This window comes from Sus scrofa, chromosome 3 (assembly GCF_000003025.6).
Source record: "Sus scrofa isolate TJ Tabasco breed Duroc chromosome 3, Sscrofa11.1, whole genome shotgun sequence".
In the NCBI taxonomy this organism is placed as follows: Eukaryota; Metazoa; Chordata; class Mammalia; order Artiodactyla; family Suidae; genus Sus; species Sus scrofa.
The window spans coordinates 87,682,655-87,707,605 of record NC_010445.4 but is presented as its reverse complement, the minus strand read 5'-3'; the positions used below and the strand labels follow the sequence as shown (position 1 = coordinate 87,707,605).

Here is a 24,951-nt window from a genome sequence, read left to right as displayed (position 1 = left end):
TGATTTTTTTTTTCTTGAATACAGGACATAGTTGAAAATAGAGCACTTCCTATACTACAAAGCTGGACTCTCACTCATCTAAACTGGCTGTCCAGTCATCCTATCAGGCAATTCTAATTGTTGTTCTCACGTGGAATTTAAGAGGACAGAGTCCTGACAGGCTTGATAGTGACCAGCCCAGGTCACAGAGCAGCTCCCAAACCAGTCTGCAAGTGGAAATGAGAATTCCTGGTAGTGGTGTATAAGGTTACCACACTGAAAGGCACTCTATTTCTGAGATGTTTTTTATAAATAGCCTTGCTAGGATACCACCATTGTCCTTGAAAAAGTGGCTTTTTCCAAAAGCACTGCTAAGCAGTGCTGAGCTATACGAAAACCCTGCAGTGTCAGCTTCAGTAATGTGTATCTTAGAAATGGGCATATCTTATAAATGAACACTGAGAGCCAAGCCACAGATGAAACATTAGTAGCAATGCATAAATAAGATCCAGAGGAGGAGGACATACTAGCTAGACTGCCCCTTATAAAAGACCAACACATATTTATATTTTCCATGGATTCATTTTTTTCTTTTTTAATAAAATTCCAAATCCCCCTAAGCACAGACACTTTATAGTAAATCAAAAGGAAAAAAAGAAAAAAGAATTACAGCATACATTTCCACATCCTTCATAAGCTAGAGGAGAGTGTTTGTCTGACTTGTTTTTGTTATGTAATTCCTGGTCTACTTCATTAAGAAAGATTTCAGTCTCTTCTAATTCAAAAGCTACGTTGCATCCTCTCTTCTTTACCTTCACTCATCCTTTAATGACTGGTGGTTAGAAAACATGCCAGGAAAGTGTTCCTTAAAATAACCGGTATTATTTGTTATTTCAAGGAGTTAACAGTTTCTTGAAATGAACCTAGGCATATTTAATTCTCAACACTCAGAAAACTATTGTCCAAGGTGAAAAGTCACCTGTGTTGTAATTAACACTAAACATTTCTGTGATGCTGTAGAGAGAAAAACCTAGAATTGACTACAGTTCTGGAAATATTTTGAATCCTTGCAAGCATATGTTACACCCATTATAGATAAAATTTCTGGGTCATGTCTCTGGCGATAAGTAAGTGGCTGTTTGGCATCAGCTTGTGCATTGAAGGTGAGCCGGTACAATGCCCTCCATGGAACCTTTTAATCAAAGCTTGCACAGAACCAGGGCTCCAGAGGTGATCTTATTTCTTCTCAAAGAAGAGAGGCAGCTCTGTTTCAATTAGTACCTCAATCCCAGAAAACACTAGCAGAAAACCACACAATCAGAAAGAAAAACAAAAAAATTTAAGGCTTTCGTCAATTCAAAAAAAAGAAAGTAGGTAATTAAAGGTTAAAAATGCCCTGAAATCTTAATGTGGCAGTATAAACACGCCTCATGATACCATGGCAACAAGCTCTCTTTTTTAATGAAATTGATTAATTAGTCTGTGAGCTTGCAAAATGTCAGAGCAGAAGGATTGAGCATACCTCTCTCCACATGCTCAATGACTTACCCTGCCTCCCTCCTTCCTGAGCTTGTCAATCGGAAACACTAGAGGTCGATCTGTGGAAGAAACCTCCAACTACAGCTCTGTTTTAAATGCATGAAGAATGTGAAGGCTTCAATGGTATGCATTCCAAATCAGCTCTGAAGATCCAGAGATGGGACTGTCTCAGATACATAAAGCTCAAATGAACCACAGCAGCATTTGACTGGGGTCTGGGTGGAAAGAGGATTAGGAAAGTAGTTTTGCAAACTGAACCAGCTAGAAGCAAATGTATGTGTGTGTCTGCATATATGATATAGCTGTGAAGTAGAGAGATTACTTCCACAATTCATACATGGAACCCTCATGTTATAGTCATATCTTATATGTATATATAAAGATAAGTAGATGCAAATATATTAGCATATTTTTACATACACTGTAAATCACTAGGAGTTATCAGGCAGAGGAACAAAATAAAATCTTCGATTTTCTTGCTTCTTCAGGGTAAGGGAGATCATATTTTTTGCAAGCAGAAGCAAGCACTATCTTTGCTCCAAGACCAAGCCTAGTCAGAATAAATATATGAATTGATGGCCACACTTCTGTCTTATTTTATTAATACTGTCCATTCACATACAAAGACGACTCTACACAACATCTCTCTACTGCAAGGGTTTTTTTTTGTTGTTGTTGTTGTTTTTCTTCCAGCCACACCTGCAGCACACCTACAGAAGTTCCTGGGCAGGTAGAACCTAAGTGGAATTAGAGCTGCAGCTGCAGGCCTATGCCACAACCACAGTAATACCAGATATGAGCTGCATCTGTGATCTATGCCACAGCTTGTGGCAATGCCAGCTCTTTAATCCACTGAGGGAGGCCAGAGATCCAACCCACATTCTCATGGACACTATGTTTCTTTCTTAATCAGCTGAGCCACAACAGAAACTCCAGGGGTGGGGGGTGGGGGGGAGCATAGAAACATCTATCATTAAATCAGCACTATTTGCATTTCGGAGCAGAAATCTCTTTGTTGGAAACATTCTTGTGCATTGTAGAATGTTTAGCAGAGTCTTACAATGGCCTTACCCACCAGACGCCACTACCATTGCCCAGATGTGACAACCATTTGTCTGCAGACATTGCCAGATATCCCTGGTTCAGGGAGGTGAATGAAGGGCAAAATACTCCTCCATTGAACACCACTGCATTATAATAGTCAGTGAGTAAGAAAAAATGGAACACTATCTCCTGTGGAAATCAATGAAGATCATCCAAATGATAATAAACAGAGCTATTTATTCAGAAATAGTTATACCCAGGGAGGGGGCCCCCCATCCCTTGTGACTGACAAAGACTCAAACACAGGCAGGGGAGTGGAAAGCTTTAGTGTGAAAAAAAAAAGGGGGGAAGGCTTCAGGGGTGCTGTGGTTGGCAGTTGCTGGGAAGCTGGAGGCAGGATACCTTATGAGATTGTTTTAGAAGCATATTTGGATTCCTCTGCTGTTCCTGAGTTGGACATGAGGGCAAAAATTAGGAAGCTGGAAGTCACTAACCAAGTTGGTTTTTAAGTACCCACCACAATCCCTAGAGGCATCTGCATTAATTTCCTTTTGCTGCTGTAACAAATAACCACAAACTTAGTGACTTAAAACCATATAACTATTATCTAACAGTTACGTAGATAAGACTGACTCAGGTTTTAGGAGGCTGCAATCAAGGTGTAAGCAGACCATGTTCCTCCTCAAGACTCTTGAGGAAAATCCATCTTCTTACCTTTTCCAGCTTCGAGAGACTGCTCACTTCCTTGACTCACTGCCCCCTTCCTCCCTCTTCAGAACCAGCAGCATCTCATCTCTTTGCTCAACCTACAGTAGCCACTCCCCCTCTGAGTCTCCTCTTCTGTGTCTCCCACGATTTTAAGTGCCCCTGTGATTACACTGGACCCACCTGGATAATCCAGGCTACCCTCCTGATTTTAAGGTCAGCTCATTAACAACCTTCCTTTACTAAGTATTTCATTAGGAAATTAATCATAAATGAATTCTATCCAAAACCTTAACTCCCATCTTCTATCTAGCATAATGTATTAGTTGGTTCCAAAGGTTAGGACATGACATCTTTGGGGGCCACTTATTCTTCCTACCATAGCATCAATAAGCAAATTGTGGTCCCTGGACCAGCAGCACTAGTATCACCTGGGAACTTGTTAGAAATGCAAATCTAAGGACCTGCCTCAGATTTTCTAATCCAAGAGCTCTGTGGGTGGTCCTAGCAACCTGTGTTTTAACAAGCCCTCCAGGTGGTCCACATTCAAGTTTGAGAAACACTGATCCATACTCCACATCCTCTTTTCCACCCTAAAATTTTGTGGTACAATTAAATTCCTTAGAAATATGCTATTTACCAGAACAGTGTTTCCAAAATGTAAAGTCTACTTACATCACTCCTCTACGAATAATCCTTAAATGCATCTCACCCTGGTTCCCAATGGATAAAGTCCACACTCCTCAGCATGGCATGCAAGTTTCTTCACAATCTCACCTCAAAAGTTTCTCCACATCATCTTTCTCCTTTCCACCACCATCACGAAGCTTCTTGCAGCTCTGAGCTCTTCCAAGTCTTTGATGCTTCACACACCCCGTTCACCCTCCCTGAAAAGTTCAACCTCTTTTCTAGCAAACTCTACCTCCTCCTTCCTAACATCACTTCCTCCAAGAAACTGCCCTGACCTCCACAGGGAGTTGGGGATTGTATCTTCTGTGGCCCTTGGTATCTTGCATAAAACTCTACATAGCACTTTCATGGGATTGATTTTTACATGTCTGCCTCTCACCCAAGACTCTGAAGCTTTCATGTGCCAGGACATGATAACCCAGAAGAGAGGGACAGGAATATGAAAGACTATCTCTGAATGTTTAAGTGTATAAACAAATGATAACATTTAATGAAACATTACTTCAGCCAAATACCCAGTAATATCCTAAAAGCAATTGCTATTATACAAATATGTCCAGAAAAAGGTTTCCTGAAGATAGATTAACATTCTGGTGACTCTAAAAATAATCACCTTAATCTTCAATGAGAGCAAATCCCTCAAGGGCATGAAAATATTACTGAAACCCTCCTCCCACATCCCAAACCTATTTCTTCACACCTTATACTACTTCCCTCTGAATAACCATCTTGAACCTGGTCAAAAAGCATGAAACAAATAATTAGATCGGAGTCAGCTTGGCAAAGGGGTGCCACGATTCACCCTTATTAGTGTGCTCCAAACAAACGGCCCCAGCCTGGCCTGGTGGGGTGGGGAGGGAAGGGGGAGAAGTCAAGTCCTCAGATTGCTATAGAAAGAACACCTATCCTGCACAGACACCAGGAATTATCCCAGCTAGTTCACTGAGGAGACACTGATTCGTAAGCTTCACCCTATAGGAGGGTGGAGAGAGGAAAATAGCGCAGACAGCACAATGGGAATTGCAAGTCAGGATTTCAAGTCAGGCCGCTAAAGAAAAGTTTTCCAGATTGCAGATAGTAATTAGTTAGTGGGGCATTTAACAATTTATTGAGATGGCAACCTGCATTAATTTTCATAACATATAATGTTTATATAGAATATTTTTAAAATAGGAGTTCCCATTGAGGCTCAGTGAGTTAAGAACCCAATACCAGTGACTGTGAGGACGCAGGTTTGATCCTGGCCTCACTAAGTGGGTTAAGGATCTGGCATTGCCACAAGCTGTGGTATAGGTTGCAGATGTAGCTCAGATCTGGTGTTGCCATTGTTGTGGGATAGGCCTATAGCCGCAGGTCCAATTTGACCCCTAGCCCAGGAACTTCCATATCTCACAGGTGCACTCTTAAAAATTTTTTTCCTAATTTTCTTAAATAAAAGGAACATTTTAAAAATAGAACAGAATAGGCCAAAGTGCATAACATTTAGAAAGGGTTAAGTATTGTTGAGTGAAACTTCAGTCTCAGTCATTCATACCTGCAAACATGTACGGTTGTGATAGCAAATATTTTATTGACTATGACTCAAGGTTAATATAGTTTGAAAAACACTCCTCAAAGGATGTTGGAGTGATGCTGGACACTTCTCCTGGACAGCCCTTATCTCCTCAGCTGGAAGCGATTTCATCCTGAAATGTCTGCCTACTTTGCACAGTATAATTGGCATGGGGCACACATGACTTGTGATTCAGTGTAAGTTTGCATACATGTCCTAACTTCTCAAATGCCCTCTCAGCTCTTTGTGGGTCAGGACAACCTTCATTCCACTTCACAGTTTCCTCCCAGCCCAGCTCGGGGCCTTGTATACCAAGTAGATTCTTAATGAATATTGGTGGGTTGGCTGAATCTTACAAACCATCAACTTTATTAAGAGACTCAGGCAAAATTTTTAGAGGGGAAAAAAGAACTTCAAAGAAAGTAAAAAAAAAAAAATTAAAGTATGAACCTATTAAATATTCAGCAATCATGTCTAATTGTCCAATTACGCTGCTACTTTGGGATATATCTGACTTGAGGCATTATGGTTAAACTGGAAACAGGGTGTGTGGCCAAGATGACAGAGTAGGAAGACCCTAAGCTCACCTCCTCCCATAGGCACACCCAAATTACAACTATTTATAGAGCAACTAACTATGAGGATACCTGAAGACCAGCAGAAGAGAGCTTCCACAACTAAAGATATAAAGAAGGAACCACAACAAAATGGGTAGGACGGGCAGAGATGTGGTACAGTCAAGACCCACAGCCCCTGGGGGGCAGGGCCCAAATACAAGAATAATCACGGTTGCAGAGGTTTTTCCCAAGGAGCAAGGGGTCCAAGCTCCAATTAGGCTCCCCAGCCCAGGGGCCCTGCATGAGAAGACAAGGCCCTAGAAGGGCTTGTGTACAGAGAGCCATAGGGCTGTAGCAATCAGAGACTCCATTCTGAAAGGCCACATGCAAAATCTCCCATGCTCCAAGTCCCAGCCAGAACCAGTAATTTGACAAAAGCCTACCTCATATTGACTTGATCAACTGGCATTCCCCTAGGGGTCTTGGCAACAGCCACTTTTTGGAGCTCGTTTTGCTACCCAGACATTAATGCCATCAAGCACCATTTTTCCCTCTAGCCTATTAGCATTATGGACTTATCCACCCACAAGCAGGCTGGCACCACTTCCAGCTCCTCCTTAGGCCCCACAGTCAGCCACCTCAGGACCCAGCTTCACCCACCACAATGGCCCCAAGTGCCCCTAGGCCCTGAAGCTAAACACCCCAATACCTGGCCTTGCCCACCATCAACCAATAACCACCTCATGAGGCAGGGTCTGGCAGACAAGTGTGCCAGGGCCAGCCCCACCAACCACCACATCCAAAGTAATTGGCTCTACTACAACAAAAGAGCCTACAGAGCTCACATAAGGGACACCCCTAGATCATATATGCTTCTGGGCCCCTTTACACTTGCCCTACTTAAGGCCACTTCTCCAAGATTGGGAAAAGTAACCATTCTACCTAGTACATAGAGATAAACACAAAGAATTAGGTAAAAGGAAAAGATAGAAGAATACATTGCAAATGAAGGAACAAGATAAAACCTCAGAAAAAAGGACTAAATGAGACGGAGATAAGTAATCTATCTGATAAAGAGTTGAAGGTAATGATCATAAAGATACTCAGTGAACTCAGGAGAAGAATGAATACAGTGAGAATTTTAGCAAAACTTAGGAAATATAAAGAAGAAGAGCCAGGAGTTCCCGTTGTGGCTCAGCAGAAATGAATCTGACTAGGAACCATGAGGTTGCGGGTTTGATCCCTGGCCTCGCTCAGTGGGTCAAGGATCTGGTGTTGCCATAAGCTGTAGTGTAGGTTACAGATGCAGCTCAGATCTGGCATTGTTGTGGCTCTGGTTTAGGCCAGCAGCTGCAGCTCTGATTAGGTCCCTAGCATGGGAACCTCCATATGCCACAGGTGCAGCCCTAAAAAGATAAAAGACAAAAAAAAAAAAAAAAAAGAAAGAAGAAGAGCCAAATAGAACTGAATAACTAAATATAACAACCAAATTAAAAATACACTAGAAGGGGACTTCCTGCTGTGGCTAAGGTCACTGCATAGGCAAGAGTTCAATCCCCAGCCCGACAGAGTAAGTTAAGGATGCAGCATTGCCACAGCTATGGCGTAGGTGGCAGCTGCAGCTTGGCTTTAGTCGCTGGCCCAGGAACTTCCATATGCTGTAGGTATGGCCAAAAACTTAAATATATATACATATATGTATATATGAAATAATATATATCCATATATATGTATATATGAAATCAATGGTAGATTAAATGATACAGAGGAATGGATCAGTGAATTGGAAGAGAGAGTAGTGGAAATCACCCAAGCTGAACATTGTTGGAGACCACTGAAATTATGACATTCCTCTTTCAGGATCTCCCATTGCCGTGCCACACAAGATCCAGCAGAAAAGGAAAAAGAAAAATGAAAAAGAAAGTCAGGATTAAGATGGCAGAGTAGGAGGACACTGAGTTCACCTGTTCCCACAAACACACCAAAACTACAACCACATATAAAGCAATTCTCCCTGAAAATGACCTGAAGACTGGAATAAGAGTTCTACAACCAAGGTTATAAAGGAAACATCACAGTGAGACTGGTAGGAGGGAAATAGAAGCAATACACTTGAGGTGTATACCGTTGGCAGGTGACTTAGAAGAGGAGAGGGATTATCATAAGCTCAGGGATCCTCCCTAAGGCACAAGGGGTTCATGCTCCACATTGGGCATGCCAGGCAGGTGTCCAGCACTGGGAAAGCAAGCCCCTTGGGCTGGTTTTGAAAACCAGTGGGGCTTATAAGAGGGCTGGAGGAAACTGAGACTCCACTCTTAAAAGATATGCATGCAGGAGTTCCCGTCGTGGTGCAGTGGTTAACGAATCGGACTAGGAACCATGAGGTTGCAGGTTCGGTCCCTGCCCTTGCTCAGTGGGTTAACGATCCGGTGTTGCCGTGAGCTGTGGTGTGGGTTGCAGATGCGGCTCGGATCCTGCATTGCTGTGGCTCTGGCATAGGCTGGCAGCTACAGCTCCGATTAGACCCCTAGCCTGGGAACCTCCATATACCGTGGGAGTGGCCCAAGAAATGGCAAAAAGACAATAAATAAATAAATAAATAAATAAATAAATAAATAAATAAGGATATGCATGCAGAACTGCTCATTCTCAGTCCCAACAGAGAGGTGGTAGATGCTCTGGCCAGTCACCCAAGACCATTCCACTGAGTTCTCAGCCCACCTTGGGCTCTGGCTGCCCGTAAACTCCAGGAGAAGCTACAGCTCAGACTGGACTGTGATTCCAGCCCTTCCACCAGGTTCCTACCACATCGCCTACCAAAGCAATGACCAACATCATACTCCAGAAGAAGCCATGGCTTGCAACACACTGTGGCTCTAGCTATTATGGCTCCAACCCCAACCAAGACAGCAACTGCCAGAATGCCCTGGGAGAAGCAGTGGCTCACACTGGGCTCTGATTCTAGCCCCCTTAGCTCCAGTCTACCTCTGTCAAGGTGGTGGCCACCTGTGCATCCCAGGAGAAGCAGAGAAGCACAGCCCATAGCAGACTCCAGCTCTAGCCCCTCCATCTCAAGCCCACCCCTGGTAAGGCAATGGTCTCAGCACATGATGGAAAAAGCCCCAGCCCACACTCGCTTGAGATCCAACTATCACCAAAGCCACTTGATACACTTGGACTGCATAGTGACATGCCAACACAAGAACACACCTGCAAGACCAAGAGAGGTAACTGTTTCACCTAATTTCATAGAGATAAACAGAGGAAGTCAAACAAAATGAGAAGATAGAGGAACATATTTCAAACAAAAGAACAAGATGAAACCCTGGTGGTGGTGGGGGGAACCTACTTAAATAAATAATAAAGAGTTCAAAGTAATGGTCATAAAAATGCTCACTGAACTTGAGAAAAGAATGAAGGCACACAGAACTTTAACAAGAAACTAGAAAATACACAGAAGAACCACTCAGAACTGAATAATATAACTAAAATGAAAAATATTCTAAAAGAAATTAACAACAAATTAAAAACATACAATCCCCCAAGACTGAATCAAGAAGTATAAAATATCAACAGACCAGTTAGTAGAAATGAAATTAAGTCAGTAATTAAAAAAAAAAAAAAAAACCCTCCCAACAAACAAAAGTCCAAGACCAGATGGCTTCACTGGAAAATTCTATCAAACATTTCAAGAAGAATTAATACTTATCCTTCTCAAACTATTCCAAAAAGTTGAAGAGGAAGGAATGCTTTCAACCTCATCCTATGAGGCCACCAATACACTGACACCAAAACAAGACCAAAAAAAAAAAAAAAAAAAAAAAGTATAGGCCAATATTCTGATGAACACAGATGCAAAAATCCTCAAGAAAATATTAGCAAACTGAATTCAATACATTACACTGAGATCAAGTAGGATTTAGCTCAGGGATAGAAGGATGGCTTCATATCCGCAACCCAATCAGCATGATACGCCACATTAACAAAGATAATAATTAAACGATCACCTCAATAGATGCAGAAAAACTTTTGACAGTATTCCAAATCTATTTATGATTAAAACTCTCAACAAAATTAAAGGGAATATAACTCAACATGAAAGGCCTAGAGCCATTATCATACTCAACAGTGGAAAGCTAAAAGCATTTTCTCTAATGTTAGGAACGCCAAGAAGAAAAAAAAAAGATTAGGAATGCCTACTCTCACCATTTTTATTCAATACACTATTCTAAGTCCTGGCCATAGCACTCAGACAAGAAAAAGAGATACAAGGAATCCAAATTGGAAAGAAAGAAGAAAAACTGTCACTGTGCAGATGACATTATACTACATAGAGAAAATCCTAAAAACAGCACACACAAAAAAACTATTAGAACTAATAAATGAATTCAGTAAAGTCATAGGATATAAAATTAATATCCAGAAATCTGGTATATTTCTATATACCAAAAACAAGCCAATGAGGTAAATTAGGAAAAAAATTATAATTACATTAAAAAGAATAAAATACCTAGGAATAAATCTAACCAAAGAGGTAAAGGACTTGTACACAGAAAACTATAAGACACTGGTGAAAGAAACTGAAGATGACACAAATAAATGCAAAGATATACTATACTCATGGATTGGAAGAATTAATGTTGTTAAATTGACCACACTACCCAAGGCAATCTACAGATTCAGTTTAATCCCTATCAAAATACCAATGGCATTTTCCCACGAAATTAGAGCAAATAATTCTAAAATTTGTATGAAAGCACATAAGACCCTGAATAGCCAAAACAATCCTGAGAAAGAAGAACAGAACTGGAGGTATAGCCATGTCCTGATTTCAAACTACACCATGAAGTTACAATCATCAAAACAGTATGGCACAAAAGCAGCCATATGGATTAAAGGAACAGAATAGAGAGCCCAGAAACAAACCCACTCTTGTATAGTCAATCTACAACACATGAGGTCAGAAGATATAATAGTGAAAAACAGCCCCTTCAATAAATGGTGTTGGAAAAATTGGATAGCTATATGCAAAAAAATCAAACCAGACTACTTTTTCACACTATACACAAAATAAACTCAAAATTGATTAAAGACCTAAGACCTGAAGCCATAAAACTTCTAGAAGAAACCATTGGTCTTTGCAATACTTTTTTTGGATCTGTCTCTTCAGGCAAGGGAAATAAAAGCAAAAATAAACAAATGGAACTATATCAAACTAATAAGCTTTTGCACAATGAGTGAAACTATCAACAAAATGAAAAGGCCATCTCCTGAATGGATGAATCTATTTGCAAACGATAATTCTATAAGGGGTAAATATCCAAAATGTACAATGCATTAATGCAATTCAACACTAAAAACAACCCAATTTAAAAATTGGCAAAAAACTTGAATAGACATTTTTCCAAACAAGACATACAGATAAGCAACAGACACATGAAAATACACTCAGCATCACTAATTAGCAGAGAAATGTAAATCAAAACCACAACAAGATATCATTTCACACCTGTCAGAATGACTACTATCAAAAAGACAAGAAATAACAAGTGTCGGCAAGATTGTAGAGAAAAGAACCATCATGCACTGTTGGTGAGATTACAAATTGGTGCAGCCACTGTGGAAAACAGTATGGAAGTCCCTCAGAAAAATAAAAATATAACTGCCATATGATTCAACAATTTCACTTCCAGGTACTTACCATGAACTCAAAAGATATATGCACTCTAATGATAACTGCAACATTATTTATAATGCCAAGATAAGAAACCTAAACATCTATCAACAGATGAATAGATAAAGAAGATGTCACACACACACACACACACACACACGAATATTACTCAGCCATAAAAAATGAAAGCTTGACATTTATGACAGCATTGGATGGATCTAGAAGCATATTTTGCCAAGCAAACTAAGTCAGAGAAATATAACTACTGCATGATCTCACTTAGATGTGGAATCTTAAAAAAATTACAAACAAAAAAAACCAAAACAAAAACAGTCTTAGATTTGGAGAACAAATGAGTGATTGCCAGAAGGAGAAGGGAGGGAGGTAATTGAATTAGGTGAAGAGGTCTAAGAGATACAAACCTTCAGTTACATAACAAGCCACAACGATGAAATACACCACATAAGGAACATGATCAATAATATCGTAATAACTTTGTATGGGGACAGATGGTTACTAGACTTGTGATGATCGTTTCATAATGTATGCAAATGTCAAATCACATAGCACACCTGAAAAATAGCATAATATTGTACACCAATTGTATTTCAATTTAAAAAAAGAAAAGAAAAAGAAAACATAGAGTCAAAAGAACCACCAAAAGAAGGCCTTGGTATGAACAGAGCTTCTTGACTGAATGCATAATTTATACAGTCTGTAAAGCCAGCACCTGGGAACTGCTAATTTAATTAGTTTGTATTGAACACTTAATTGTAGCAAGCCAAGGTTTCAGACTAGTTTGACAGCTGTTTTCATTACTTCTAATTAATCTATGGCATTCAGTTCTCTTTCCTACCTTGCTTGGACTTTAAAGTTCACTTAGTTTTGTCTGATCTGAGGAATCAATTCCATTAGATGATCACATGTTCATGTTATACCCCTGTTATTTTCCCTAATTCTGACAATTTATGTGATAATAGCAGAAAGCATTGCCTGCTTAAGAACACTCCATCTGTCTGGAGCAGTACCATTGGTCCTGCTCAAAGAACAAACATCCCATGGGCCCAGCATCTGCTCCACGAGGTTTCCCTGATGGCCCCAATTTTCATAAAGGCATTCATTTAGTCACCATTTGGCAAACAGTTGCTAAGACACTGATGCCAGGCACTGCACGAGGCAATGGAGTTAGGGTCAAATAAAATGAAGTCCTTACCCCTAAGGAGTTCCAGCCCAGTGGCAGACACAAAAAAGAAACTAGTATTGAAAATTCACAGCAGGCTCCACCTTAACATACGCAGGCCTGGGCAGAGAGCACAGATAGAGGCCCTTATAGCAAATATCTGAATACCTAAAGGATATATATAAAGGTAGAAAGTAGTTAAATAAAATATGTTCTCTACTGCTATCCTGTAAATTCCACATCACAATGACCTGGAAGGCAGGTTCAAACTTAGAATTAGCAGAAAAGAAAAAACCAGCCCCAGCCTGTGGCTCACTGCCCTTCTCTTCCTGACCCCAGCTCCATGCTGCCTGGCAAGGAGCGTGGCATACATGTGTGGGGACCTTCACATATCCAGGCTCATCCAGAGCCCCCGAAAACAATCATCCCTTGATGGACCTGGAAGAGAGACCCACAGAGGTTCTGGAAACAGACATAGGGCAGAGAGTTTTAAAGCCTGGGAATGGAGGCACCCCATCAAGAGGACAGAGCAGGGCTCCTAAAGGCAATATTTATCAAATATTTATGTACATGACAACCACCTGGGAAGCACATTAGACTATAGGTTCCTGGGCCCTATTCCCAGAGAGGAGGCTTTAGTAGATATGGGTTGGGGCCCCAAAATCTGTTCTTTCTTTCTTTCTTCCTTTCTTTCTTTCTTTCTTTTTCAGGAACATACCTGCAGGAAGTTCCTGGCTAGGGGTCAAATTGGAGCTACAGCTGCCGGCCTACACCAGAGCCACAGCAACACTGGATCCAACCCTCATCTGCGACCTACACCACAGCTCACGGCAATGCCAGCTCCTTAACCCAATGAGCAAGGCCAGGGATCGAACTCACATCCTCATGGATAGTAGTCAGCTTCATTACCACTGAGCCACAACAGGAATATAGGAATTCCCTATATTTCTAACAATATCTGTAAGATGCTAATGCCGCCTGTGAGGCTGAATTTCATGTCTGATAGTGACTGAGTTGGGGGATGCCCAGCTAACTGGTTAAACATTTTTTCTCAGTGTGTCTTTGCATTTGAATTGGTGGACCAGGCAAAGCAGATGGCCTTTCCCAATGTGTGGCCTCATCCAATCCATCAGGGGCCTGAATAGAGGAAAAGGTGGCAGAGCCTTCAATGCTTAGTTGACCTAGGAGAAGTTAGCAAGGTAGAAGGAGCAAAAGAGAGCAAGAGTTGAGACGAAGGCATTCCCGCAGAGGGGAGCACTAGTGTGGGGGCAGGAGCATTACATATGACGGTGAGTTTAGGAAATTAAGAAAGGATCTGATTAGCTTACAGGGTGTTATGCTAAGTGAAATAAGTCAGGCAGCAGAAGACAAATGCCATATGATACCACTTCTGTGTGGAATCTAAAAATATAGCAAACTTAATGAACATAATCAAAAAGAAACAGAGTCATAGACCTAGAGGAAATTAGTGGTTACCAGTGGGGAGAGGGAAGCGGGGGGCAATTAAGGGCTTAAGAGGTACAAACTATTACGTACAAAATAAGCAACAGGGCTATATTGTACAACACAGGGAATACAGTCAATATTTTTTTTTAAAAAGAAAACTATATATGGAGTATAAACTTTAAAAATTTTAATCACCGTATTTTATACCTGTAACTTATATAACATTGTACAGCAACTATATCTCAATTTAAAAAAGGGAGTTCCCAGGTGGCTCAGTGGGTTAAGGATCTGGCATTGTCATTGCTGTGGCTCAGGTTGCAGCTGTGATATGGGTTCAATCCCTGGCCCAGGAAATTCTGCATGCCACAGGCATGGCCAAAAAAGAAAAAAAAAAAAAGAAAAAAAGAAGGGATTTGTTTATCTGCAGTAAAGGATGGGCACAGAAAGAAGGCAAGAAGAAAGGTATATGCATGAAGAAAATTTTAAGGGTGTTGGCCCTAAACAAAAGAGACTGAAGGAAAGACAAAGCAGGCTTGGCAAAAAAACGCAAGGCCCATTTTGTACATATTCTTCTCACCTCCTGTGGTAATTAATGTTCACAGAGTTTGTTTTGTAATTACTCGCCTCAAGGTGAAATCTCTGCTGATATTTTGAACATTTATTTAAACAGTCCATCATTACTTTCCTATCCACACGTCTAGATCTTGGCTGCTCAAGACAGAGAGCTGTTTGCAAGCAAGAACGATGTGGGTGGGTCTCAGAGAACAGGTACACTCGTTATTTGTTGATTTGGCTTCAAAACAATGAAGTGTCAATACACTTTGTGAAGGAGTTATTAGCAATAAAGACATCAAGTTACTTCTCACTGGTGATGAATAGAGCAAAAAACATGATATGTCCCCTAGGAAGGTATTTGGGAAATATTCTTGTTTGTAGTATCTGACTTGATAAGCAGAGAGAGACAATGGAATGAGTTTCCTGATCTAAACAGAGCTAATAATTCTGGCCATAATTCCCCCACGTGGGTCTTACAATAGTTAAAGTGAACTTGGAATAGTCTCTAAAAATCTATCAGCCTAATGAATTTTAGCAACTTTTATGTATTTTTAACCATTGAATAAGAGCAAATGAGAACACATTGCAACACATCTTAAACTCATTTAGAATAGGAAACGGCATTGTGGTGAAGTAAATTTTCTTTGAGTTACTAACCTGGAGGTGGAGAGGGAATCTTGGTGCCAATTTGTGTATAAAGTTGCAACAGAAAACCTACAACGTAGTCATTAAAAAGAAAAATACAGACTCCCCAACTTGCAGTTTAGCATCTCCTTAAGGAGGTGTAATTTCTTAAAATCCTTTGTACCAAAAGCATTATATGAAGTATCCACGCCCCACAGAGGATTCCCAACAAATCTGGAACAGCACCTTAAGCCACAGTCAATTACATGACAAAACCTGCTACAAGGTGAAACTCTGTAGGCCCTGCTATAGAAAACTCACTCTCTCAGAGTTCCCACCATGGCTCAGCCTGTTAAGAACCCTATGTAGTGTCCATGAGGATGTGGGTTCAATCCCTGGCCTCACTCAATGGCTTAATGATTTAGCGTTGCCACAAGCTGCAGCATAGGTCACAGGTGTGGCTCAGATCTGGCATTGCCATGGCTGTGGCATAGGCTGGCAGCTACAGCTCTGATTCAACCCCTGGCCTGGGAAATTCCAGATGCCATGGGTGTGGTGCTAAAAAGAAAAAGAATGCTTACTCTTAGAGCCTCCCCGAGCTATAGATACCAGGAAAATAGTCCCCCACTGGAGGGTGGGAGTGAGGAGAGGCTAAGCACTTTGGTGATCACATCAAGGCTGCTACTCACCAAAACAACCTTAACATTCCCCTCAGCTTGACTACCTTAGACAGGCTAGTTCCTGACTACAGGCACCTGAGCATCATTTTCTAGAGCATTTACTTTAGAAACTTATCATATTAGATTCTTTCCCTGCCCCTTTTAGATGTAAATCTTATACAACTCAGGAATGTCTTTCTCAAGGACTTGGAAGCCATCTCCCCTTTGAAATACAATCATCAAGAAAGATGGGACCCCTTTCCCCAGTCTCCTTGAGAAGGTAGGAGCCTCACTTTGACCATCAAAAATTAGCAAACCAGAGGGCCTGGTTGCATTGACCAACCTCCTGCTGAATTATTTCACAGGAGGAAGCCAGAGCTTTGGGAGAAAGTTAATAATTACCCACGGGGCACTCCTGCTTTCTGACGTTCAAAGCTAGGTTTACCTGCTGGAGTGGACCAAGGAGGCTCTGACCAAGACTCAATGGCATGGAAAGAACAGCAAAAAAAAAAAAACCCATGAAATTAATTTTCCTGGAGAGTGTAGGCTTGTGATTCAGGTTCAAAGGTTTGGCCCAGAGAGGTATGATCATAAAGAACAGGTGGCTCTGTCCTGTGCTTAGGAGAACAATAGCCAGCCTCTGAGAGGACACTAAGAAAACAGTCATCCTGGAGTCCCAGCTTGGGCACACTGTTTCCCGTTCAGGGACCAGGTGCTACAGTCTCAGGAACCAACCTCAACAGCAATACCTCGTATTTCTAAGAGATAAGGGCTGTGGAGGACTCCACCTCCCTTTGCTTGGCTCTGGTGGAGAGAGTTAGTTATTTGAATGAATGAGCCTGGGTTCTTGGAGGTTGGGGGGTAGGATAGGGGAAGATGATCCTCAAGCAGAAAGTAACAGACTTCCTGCTCTATGGGGCAGCCACTTGAGCAAATGACTAAAAAACATAAAGAGATGTGAATGCATTTAAATAGGCAAGATGTAACTCACTCCTGAGCTGGTCATCTTACATATTTCTTTTTAGTTAAAATAGCCATATGATACAAGCTATTTCTCTCTTTTCTAAAGACAAGAAAAAAGCTTTGCAGAGGTAGAGAAACTAGAGCTCAAGTCACATTTGGCCAAGTGGTGGTGGAAGGATTTCACCATGGATAATTCCCAAGCTCACATCTTATCCCCATTGAGCAAGACAAAGTTTATCACAAGAATGATAAGAGTTGAGCAAGAGCCCTAACTACGGCCCTGGGAAACCTCTAAGGAGCTTTCTCCTATTCATACCCTCAGGAGGCAGCAGCTTCAGAACTGGTGGGTCTGAGGTACAAAGCCTCAGCAAATATGTGTTTGAAGGTTCTGTGCTTCAGATGGAATTCATAAAGGAATCTCAGATTTATGAACCATTCACAGGAGGCACGACTGACTAAGAATTTTGGTTTTAAGTTAATAATTCTTATCACACAAACGACATCTCCTTTATAGAAAAATTAAAATGCAAAGAAAATATTTTGTTTCTTTTTATGGCTGAGAAGTATTCCATTGTGTATATATACCACATCTTCTTAATCCAATCATCTGTCAATGGACATTTAGGTTGTTTCCATGTCTTGGCTATTGTGAATAGTGCTGCCTTGCTGTACACTAGAAAATTGACAGAACACTGTAAACCAGCTATAATAGAAAAAATAAAAGTCATTATAAAATAAAAAATAAACAATTGAACAACTCTAAAAAACTAAACTAAACTAAATAATAGTTTAAAAAAATGCAAAGAAAATAAAACGTCTCATAACCCCACACCCACTGATAAGTACTCTTAATATTTGTTAGTATTTTGATGTATATATTTCTAAACATATATCAATGTATGCTTTTTGCAAAGTGGAATGACAAATTTCATCCCATTTGGCAAACTTTTTATCTCTTAAAAAATGTATCATAAAGCTTTTTCATAGATAATACATATATACTATATTATCCTTTTAGATACACAGTAGTTTAAAGAGAAATTTCTATAGACAAATTAGCTCTTTAGCAACTAACTATTCAGACTTACACCCAGCAACATGCGTAATATATTCCTTTCTTGGGCTAATGGAATTTAATTCTACTTTATGAAACAGCTGCATCATTTTGTGAGTCTGCACAAAGGGTACATGTGACTGATGGGGGTGGGGTGGGGGGAAGTTGTCATTTCTTCATCTTTTTTTATTGCTTATAACTCACCCTCCATTCCCAATCACTGTACTAAGGAGAAAAGAGTAAGAGGTTCTCACACAAGGCATTTAAACATCCTACCATTCTAGAGTCATCACCAAGAGGCATATTTCAGTGTGACAGCTGGATGACATCTCACCCTCTCTATTAGGATGGAGAGGAGAGGAGACCCATTTCCAGGAGGAGGGCTGCATGTCTGATGTGTGTAACCCATCGATTGATCTTTCTGACCCTATCTATTTATTACTTTACATCATCTGTGCTCTACTAAATCATTTCAGCCCTGCTGAGCAACCAAGTAATGCTGCCAAGCCTCAGATTGCTCTGATCTCCAGCCTCACTTTTACTGCTGACTTGTCTTCAACTTTCTTAAATGAAAAGGCAAGAAAGAATCTTTCACTCGCAGAACCATCAGGCCTCCTGCTGCTTTTGAATGAAGTGTCTCTGACCCTTGTCATAAATACATTAAGCAAAGAAAGGTTAAAAATCCACGGAAAGGAGCATGATCCACCGTGAGTAATTTATGCCCTGGGGTGAAATCTGAAGTTGTAAATTAAGGTAAATCCATTCCAATGGTATATCAGAGAAAAGAGGAAAGAAGTGAAAAATCTGAGGCCACCTTGTTACTAATATAGGAACTGTCATAGGGTGAATAATTCTTCAAAGATATGGAAGGAGAACAGAGAACAAGAGGAGCCACTCTCAGGGGACCAAGCAGAGCCACTTTAGGTAACAAGGATTTCAAGTGTAATTATTGCAATTCATAACCAAACAGGCAAAGTGAATTTCTGAAATCATACCCCTTGAGCAAAACCTTCAAACCTACCTAAAGCCTCTGTACTCTGTTCCTATAATGGAGGTGAGGGTTATTATCAGTTCTCAGTCTCAGCCTCATCTTACCTAAGCTGGCCTCTAACTCAAAGAGCCCTCAGTCTCTCCGACAGTCCTTGGCTACCCATCATCATTTCTTGTGAATTACTCAACAACATAAGAAAAGTCTCATCTCTGACTCTCTGGCTCATACACAACCTTCCTGCCTTTCAAAATAAATGTTCTCTTTATGGACCATGTTTCCAAAGAAAAACCAAAAACACTACATTTTTGGAGGCTAAGAGGAAATCGATAGGAAGGCAGCATATACCCCCTGCTGAGGGAGCACAGATGCTACTTTGTGGTGTGAGGGTGCTCTCTTGGTACCTGTCAACCATCATCAGGCATCCGGCCCCACCTAGTTCCCTATGCTGCTGTTTCCTATTCTTTAAAAAAAAAAAAAAAAAATCATTACAGGTTAACACAATTCATTAAATGTAAAATCAATGCAATCTTATGCCTTTTAAATGCTTTCTATTTAAATAAATTCACAAATCAGATGAAATACTATACAAGATTAGGTTTCCAGGCAAAACTTGATGAAAACATTTAAATCTACACATCCAAAAATTTCAATTAACTTCAAGTAGACAAAAGCTGCAAAGGAGGTTTCAGTCTCCTGGATACTAGGATGCCTGGTAGGTCTGTAGTTTCCGTGAGGCCGAAACACTGTCTGTTGCCTGTCTCTAGTGCTAAGCACAGTGGCAGAGTAAGTATTTCCCAAATATTTGGTGTATGGTAGGAAGGGAGGAAGTGGAGGGAGAGAGGGAAGAACCTGAAGGGAGAATGGCTGTGGGAAAGGGGGGAGGAATGAGGAGAATCTTGACCTTGAGGTGGTGGCTCCACCCCTCCTGTACCCCACCTCACCCCTACTCCAATTACACAGTAAATGCAAGGAGCTGGGAACGGTAAGGGAGAAAAATCAGTGGTTTCTCGGCATCATGCAATGGTTGGTGCTATGAAGAGAGAATATGGGCCAATTTAACCCTTTTCTGTTTCTGATGCTATGATTTAAGCTAACCCAAATGAGCCACTGTCCCATCAGCTAGCTTACTGATCTAGATTACCAGAATTAAACACATTGAAAACAACGACTGTGGCTCTGTTATTGAACCCCTCAGGTGTGTGGGGCTAGATGGTAGCATTCCTGCCCCCTGGGTGACATAGTGCCACCAGAGTGAGTGACATAGCCCAGATTACTTCCAGCACTTCAGCAGCACAATAAATCATTAGATTGACATTAATGTCACTGACCTGGACAAAACACACCAAGGGCCAAACTGGATTTACCTTTTCAAGCTAAGTAAAAGCCAAAATGACATCTATGTTTTTCATCTGGTTTTCCATGAAATGGTGATAAAATAGCTACAAGTGCACCTTTCACATGGGAGCACCAATTCCTCCATTCAGGGTATCCACTTTGGATAATAAAAGTAGAAATTGATTCTTTTTTTTTTTTTTTTTTTTTTTTTTTTAGGGCCACACCATCACATATGGAAGTTCCCACTGCTAGGGGTAGAACTGGAGTTGCAGCTGCCAGCCTGCAGCTGCTGGTCTATACCACAATCACAGCAACATGGGGTCTGACCTGTGTCTATGACCTACACCACAGCTCACAGCAATGCTAGATCCTTAACCCACTGAGAGGGGCCAGGGATCAAACCTGAGTCCTCATGGATCCTAGTTGGGTTTCTTATTGCTGAGCCACGATGGGAACTCCACTAGTAGGTGATTCTAATTCCCAAGTTCAATAATCAGAAATTCACATCTAAACTATGTTCTTTCACATACCTCTAACAGTAACAGAGCCAACATTTTGATCTTCATCAGACTCCTTTTTATTGATTGGGTTAAAACCCAGAAGAGGAAATAAGATGTAATTTATTAGCACTTCCCATCCTGAAACCCAATAATATACACCAAATTTTCATTCCATAGATACTTTCCAATGTATATGAAAACAGATTGGGTACTAGATTAGGAAATCAATTCATATACATCAATTTGTATGTATATGTGTGTGTGTATATATATTTACGTTAAATATATGAAGCTATCTATGTCTATAACCATATGAATTATTTATACTTTATCAAGTTTAGTGATATTCCTACTTTCTAAGACTGTAACATGTTGCCCTACTAACATAGAACTTGAAGCTAGAAGATACCATAGATAAAAATAGGAATTTCTGGTTTTCAAATCTCTTTTCAAAACTTACACTCATTATTAGGATACATCAACGTAAGTTTTAAAACAATGATCAGTAAATTACAGATCACAAACCAGACTCAGCCTATGACCTGTTTTTGTACAGACTAAGGACAAAAACGATGGATTTTACATTTTAAAGGATTATAAAGAAAAACAAAGAAGATTATGTAATAAAGACCATATGTGACCTATAAAGCTTAAAATATTTACTATCTGGTCCTTCACTGAAAAAGCTTGTCAAACCCTGTCCAGACCAATTCTCTCCTAATACACCACACACACAGACACACACACACCAATATGCTTGTCTCCTACATTGAGGTTAATTCCATGTCATGTCAGTAAAATGCAAGGGTTAGAAGAATAAAGTTAGTTAGACCTGGGTTCAAATCCCTGCTCTGACATTATTTGCTGTGTGACCTTAAGCAAGTTACTTAACTTCTCTGAGCATCAATTTTCTGGTTTTTAAAAGGCAATGAGGGAGTTTCCATTGTGGTGTAGTAGGAAATAAATCTGACTAGTGTCCACAAGGATGAAGATTCAATCGTGGCCTCGCTCAGTGGGTCAGGGATCTGGCGTTGCTGTGAGCTGTGGTGTAGGTCACAGACTCAGCTTGGATCCCGCATTGCTGTGGCTGTGGCATAGGTTGGCAGCTGTAGCCTCAATTTGACCCCTAGCGTAGGAATTTCTATGTGCTGCAGGTGCAGCCCTAAAAAAAAATAATAATAATAAAATAAAATAGGATTTCCTGCTGTGGAGCAGCGGAAACAAATCCGACTAAGGAACCACGAGGTTGCAGGTTCGATCCCTGGCCTTGCTCAATGGGTTAAGGGTCCAGTGTTGCCATGAGCTGTGGTTTAGTTCTCAGACACAGCTCGGATCTGGCAGCTGTGGCGTAGACTAGCGGCTACAGCTCTGATTAGACCCCTAGCCTGGGAACCTCCACATGCCGCGGATGCGGCCCTAAAAAAAAAAAGACAAAAAATAAAATAAAATAAAAGGCAATGATAATAATACCTAATTGATAAAGTTTTTGTGATGTTTTTAATAACGTAAGTGTAAAGAAATTAGGATAGTGTCCGGCATGTACAGTTGCTTTATAAATTGGTTATGATTAATCAAGTATTTATATTAGTACCTTCTTAGTCTATACACCCTCAAACTTAGCCATCCCTGGTCCCACAATCCTCCCCAGAGATAAATTATTCCTTATGTGTCTAAAAACAACAGCTCCCATCAATACAGTCCTTTCACATTTTTCTGTAATAACAAACATCAAACTCTCAGTAGGGCTCGATCCCTGGCCTCGCTCAGTAGGTTAAGGATCCGGCATTGCCGTGAGCTATGGTGTAGGTCACAGATGTGGCTCAGATCTGGTGTTGCTGTGGCTGTGGTGTAGACCCGCAGCTATAGCTCTGATTCGACCCCTATAGGAACCTCCATATGCCTCAGGTACAGCTCTAAAAAGAAAAAAAAAAAAAATACCATTTCTAAAGTCAAACAAAAAGAAAAACAACAAACTCATTTGTTCAAATACTTATGATTTTCCTGTCTTTCCACATTTTAGAAAATGGCTTTAGACTTGATCTCTAAAAACCCTCAAGGTAAAACATTGTAGTTTAGATGCTTCTAATTAGACAAACTTCAAAGAGATGTCAGCTGGGAAAACCCCAAAGTGTATTACCAAACTGTAGTGAGAAGTCTTGTAAACACACTGTAATATTTTACATTACTTTGAGATACATGATTCTTCTAGATCTGAGATGTCCAAAATAATAGCCAATAACCACATGCGGCTCTTAAGAACTTCAAATGCGTAAAGTCCGAACTGAGATGTGCTGTAGGTAAAAAATATATATCTGATTTCAAAGATTTAGAATGAAAAAAAGAATGCAAAAACCTCAATAATTACTTCAGATTGATTACATTTTGAAATTATGGTATTTGTGATATATCAGGTTAAATTAAAAAATACATAACTAAAATTAATATTACCTATTTCTTTTTACTTCTTTTTTTTCATATTTCTTTGTTTTTCACTTTTTAGGGCTGCACCCATGGCACCTACCTTCATAGGATGGCCCACCCATAGGTTGACCCAGTCATCTAAGGTCAGAGCTTTCACTGTTCTTTCAATGATCAGTCTAATGAATGATTAGTTAAAACAGAGCTCCCAACCAAATCTCCCCTAAGAGCTCCCTAACCATTTTCCTCTAGAATCCCTGAAATACAGAAACTTCTGAGACCATTTATACACTTGTTGGGTAGGATAGAAAAGGCTTCAGCTTTGCTTGTATGAGTAGGAATCATAAAAACAATGAAATCTCAGGAACCCAAGTCATTAGTCTTTTGTTAAGTAGGCACAGCCTATAATTTTAGAAGGTATAGCTGAATTGCCCAATAATGTAGTCATGTAATTCCCAGCTTATGCTTCTATTGATTGTGGGGTTCAAAAAGCTGCAGAACAAGTGGAAGCAGACGATGCTTCACTATGGTTATTGAATCAGCAGATTCCAGGGTAGAGTTACACATTGTAAGCAGCCACCTGAAATATCCACAAACTTTGCAAGAGCCATTAGTCTCTTGCTTTATTTATGCATAGCAGGATTACCAAAGAAAAATTAGGTTCCCCCCCCCAAAAAAAAAGACTAAAGATAAAGCCTGAAGGGCAAAAAGACTCATTCACGTGTTGTGTGTCTCCCCTATGAAACTAAACCTCTCCATTCCTTGGGTGATACACATCCATGCATACACTTACTACATATCTAGCAAACATAAATCATATGCCCAGGGTATAAACTTTAGACCCATAACAGAGTGATTGATTCTACTACATCCATGTGTCACTATTAAAAGCAGATTGTCATTTAGAACAAGGAAAAAAAGCAGAAAAAAAAAAAAGATTAATTTCACAGGCTCATTTAAAATACTAATTGTTAACCCTTGGGTGTGGAAGAGTTACTGGGTGCTTGTTAAATGCAGATTCCAAGAGGTTGAATCAAGATGTCTAGGGTTGGCCCCAAATATATGCATTTTTAGTAAACACTCCAAGTGATTTTCACCTGATGTGGCCAGGTCCACTCTTGCAGAAATTCTAATATAAAACCCCAGCTCTAATGTATCACACAGAAAATTTGAACCACATGTGTAAGAAAAGGGAAAGAGATCTAAGGAGACAAATTTTCTGAAAATGTTCATATTCCCAAAGACTAAACCCTACTCTCTTGGCACATCTATGATTCTTAAGTAAAACACACAGGTTTAAAATGTCCCTTTCTGCAAAATTTGACTCAGAAGTGTATTTGTGCAAAGGCTTAGTGAATCTCAATCATTCTTAAATTCTATTATGTACTTTGGGGGAAAAGCAGGGTAATTTCTCACTGTCTCCAGTGAAGGAAGAACCTTATTTTATTAAAATCCTAAAATAGTTAGGAAGAAAAGCGGCTAGAAA

General features: G+C 40.2%; 1 long non-coding RNA gene across 5 annotated transcripts in view; it reads right to left on the bottom strand.

The window, feature by feature from the left end:
* The window catches only part of LOC102167127, a 387,855-nt gene that overhangs the window by 345,113 nt on the left and 17,791 nt on the right, over window positions 1-24,951 (bottom strand). For 2 of the 5 annotated variants that reach the window (XR_002342719.1, XR_002342718.1), the window contains exons 1-2: window positions 3,277-5,208; window positions 1,528-1,733 (exon numbers count right to left, since the gene is read on the bottom strand). The exons of 1 other annotated variant lie outside the window; for it this stretch is intronic. This is a non-coding gene — a long non-coding RNA (uncharacterized LOC102167127). Of the gene's footprint in view, window positions 1-1,527; window positions 1,734-3,276; window positions 5,210-24,951 lie in introns of those variants that run through there. 2 more of the 5 variants (XR_002342717.1, XR_002342720.1) reach the window with 2 other exon arrangements.